This window comes from Zingiber officinale, chromosome 9A, assembly GCF_018446385.1.
Source record: "Zingiber officinale cultivar Zhangliang chromosome 9A, Zo_v1.1, whole genome shotgun sequence".
Taxonomy (NCBI): Eukaryota; Viridiplantae; Streptophyta; class Magnoliopsida; order Zingiberales; family Zingiberaceae; genus Zingiber; species Zingiber officinale.
The window spans coordinates 129,931,293-129,934,791 of record NC_056002.1 but is presented as its reverse complement, the minus strand read 5'-3'; the positions used below and the strand labels follow the sequence as shown (position 1 = coordinate 129,934,791).

The 3,499-nt window shown below is 40.7% G+C and overlaps 1 long non-coding RNA gene across 3 annotated transcripts; it reads left to right on the top strand.

Moving 5' to 3' along the window:
- Positions 1 to 1,328: 1,328 nt before the first annotated feature.
- Positions 1,329 to 2,975, top strand: LOC122020953. 3 transcript variants are annotated; one of them, XR_006122379.1, is made up of 6 exons: positions 1,329 to 1,842; positions 1,918 to 2,062; positions 2,189 to 2,257; positions 2,327 to 2,416; positions 2,486 to 2,607; positions 2,874 to 2,975. It is a non-coding gene; the product is annotated as an uncharacterized LOC122020953 (long non-coding RNA). The 3 variants fall into 3 exon arrangements; XR_006122380.1 differs by having other exon boundaries at positions 2,170 to 2,257; XR_006122381.1 differs by having other exon boundaries at positions 1,908 to 2,062.
- Positions 2,976 to 3,499: the final 524 nt, after the last annotated feature.

Here is a 3,499-nt window from a genome sequence, read left to right as displayed (position 1 = left end):
TTCGGCCGGAGGTTGCAGGTTCGAATCTCGGCTAATTTTCTTTATTTTTTTACAACTTGTTTCTTTTGGTAAAAATACCAAACGAACTCCAAAAATTACATAAAAATACTCTAAAAATGTCTAAAATTCTCTAGAATTTTTCTAAAGCATTTCTAAATATTTGTAAGTACTATTAGGACTTGAAATGAGGAAATTTGGGTTGTTACACTAGGTCAGGCTGGTGCTATGCCCCCCTCCGCCAAGATAGGACACCCTCATCATCTATATGGATACCTCCTAAAGAGAAGTTCCTAGATCCTACAACGTCAAACTTAGTCAAGACTCGGACATCACCTCTGGTGACATCAATACGTAGGGAGCCAATATATGTCGTCAAAATGTGACAGTACGACATATGAACTCATGCGCTGGTGGTGACTCCAGCTGAGTAGATAATAGCCTAAAAGATATGTAGGCTAATGTCTATATCTAATCTATGGCAAAAGGCATAAAGGAGAAAAGAATGAAATGGGCGCATCATCGCGATATCGCGAGTAGTCAACGGCAAAATGCAAGAGTCTAAAACCCTATAGAGGACATAGTCGTGAACTCGAAGTGATACTGACCTAAACATAGTAACAGTGGGTATTCGGTCTCCCCCCAAAAAATATAAATAAATCGTATCAAGAGTAATATGTGAGTAAGGATCACCAAATGGTAGATCCCTAGGAGGATATCACTGAAAAGTGCATATAGATGGGTGTAACCCTAAAAAGCTCTGGATGACGGTAGGGGGATAGCGTGATATCAGTACCAGCTACCCTAGTAGTATAGGTAAGGTCATCTACCCTGACTAAGTTGTTGTACAGTTCATCACATAAACTTATGTTTACTGAACTGGTATAGTAAACAAGGTTCTGCAAGCTGTAGTAGTCAAGGACCTCTATAGCTGGAATGCAGGAGCGCAAGAAAAACTGTCTATCTAAACACCTAGTCCAGATAGGCATATAAATGCTAGAGTCAAGCTTAATCCTAAGTTCTTCAGTAGAGAACCTAGGGTCAGTACTAGCGGTCAAGGGCCCAGCACCAGTATTAGGGTGTTTCCTAATTTATTAAAGAAAACTATATTAAGTAATAAATTATAGGAAATATTTAAAAATTTAGAAGAAGAATGAAAGTTTACCGACGTATCGTGAATAAAAATACTAGATGTAAGATATCAGAAAATTAAATAATAAATATTATTGGACGGAAAAAATTTATTGGATTTTTCCAAAATTTTTAGATATTTTTCGGGATTTAAACGGAGTTTGTATGACCTGTTTTGAGGGGATGGATTCGGGGTACAGTAGAGGCTTGTTTGGAATACCCATTTAAGTTGGGAGTTAATTAAGAGGTTAACTTAGGATTTAATTAAGTTGACCTAAGTATTTAATTAAAAACCTTAATCCCTAAATTTCCCATCTTCTTCTCCCGAAGCCATTCTCGCGCGACATCCTTTTCCCCCGACTCCTCTCCCTCACGATCCAGTTTCATCGCCAGTTGCCGGGCATCAACGCCGACCGCCGGTAACTTCTCCAGGGGGCCTTAGCCGCCCCTTTAGGTCGATGGTGTTGCAATTCCTTTTCCTCTCCTCCCCGATTCTTCCCATGCTGTTGCGCCATCGTCGTTGGCATCGCGATCGCATCGACGCATCGCCGACCGAGCTTCCTGCTTCCCTCTCTTGCTCGTGCCGCTGCGAATCGTCGACCCACGGGACGCCGGAGCCTTTCTTGGAGCGGTGCCCTAGCATTCCTACCGATTCCCTTTGTCTTGGATCGGCATCGATGTGGTCGGGGAAGAAGCTGCGAATCTGGATTTGTGGTGAGTAATACTATGCATTGGTCGATCTTACCTCTGTTGGGATGTTGAGATTCATAGTGTGTCAGATTGTTATAGCTCCGACGAGGATTGGACCACTGGGGGCTATTTGTAGCCATCAGATTCTTCCTTCCGGCCATCTTTCTACCGCTAGGGGTAGTGTGGGACTCTCTTCTTGCTTCGACGTGAAGCTCTCGGCCAGACATCAGAGATCGATTCAGGGGTAAGTTGCTTGTTTGGATGATTATACATCAGTAATTAGCACTAATGCTCAGCTGTGGATGTTCCGATTTTGTTTTAGGGTATTGATCTTTATGTAGTGTTGATTAGGGATTCTTGTTGGTGGCAGAGGTTACGTTTGGTCGCGGCAGCAAGCATATTTTCGACTTTGGATTAACCACGGTGCATCCGAATTTGGGTAAGTGGTTAGATAAAGGAATGTGGAGTGTGATTTAGGGTTTAATTCTTGGTTATGGATGTATGGAAGGTGAATGAAGATGCTTGAGTTAAAGGGGGATATCCATTTCTGCGCAGCTGCTACTGGTTCTTTCATCGAGTGGCTGCAGATTCAGTTTGGGTAAGTTGTGTTATGGATTTATTATGTTAAGATTGGATTAAGTTGTATTGGATATTGGATTTATGCTAGGTGTTGATTTTGGGCATCTATTTGTGCTGGACCAGCTGTAAAGGGGTGGAGAAGCTCCATTTTTCTCCACAGCAAACTTTGGATTTCTTCATCAAAGGGTGTGGATTTTGTTGTGGATCAAGGTGAGCTAACTATGGAGTTTTGGTTACATTTATGTGATAGATGGATGATTGGATTTGATTAGTGTATATTGATTTTAGAAGAGGATCATGATTAAATTGATTAACTCATGAGTAGGATTGAAGTGAAGGATGGTGGATTTAGTTAAACCTAATTGGATTAAGGAATTAGGTTAATCATTTCGATTAAGGCTTCCCTAATTAGATTTGGGAGTTTATTTAGCTATTTGCTACCTATGTAATTAGCTAAGTATATTATGTGATCACAGGATTTTATTTCGAGGCGCGCGTCTCGACGGGGGATTGATTTATCTTATCACGATCGACAGATTTAAGGCGGGTATTTCTTCCTTGGCCTCTATATAGTTTTTCTTGATCTTAGTGCATGGCTATTGTGTGATGAATTAGGCTGCTTTATCTTATATCATGATCGGTTGCTGTTTTTCCTGCATGATACTTATGCTTGTCCCTTGTGATGATCTACGTAATTCATATACAGTCTTCTCTTATGATATCTACTCTGTTGTGATTACACGTGTAGAGTATGTCTTGTAGGGATTGTCGGGTTGTTAGTATTACCATGCTGATTTGGGTACATAATGTGGATTGTATGTAGTTGGGTATGTGTTTTAGGAGTCATCATGTTGACCCTACATTTGCATGTTGTATGTACACACGTGTGTGGTTATGTACTTTTTGAGGAGTTATGTTGATTGTATGTTTGTGGTTTATACACGTGTCTGATGTGTTTATTATTGGAGGATACATGTTGATTGTATTTACGATCTGTGCATATGTGTCCAGGGGGATTATTGGAGAGTTTTGGTTGATTATACATGTGTAGTGGGTACATATGTTCGGTGGGATACGTGGAGGTATCATGTCGATTATACTC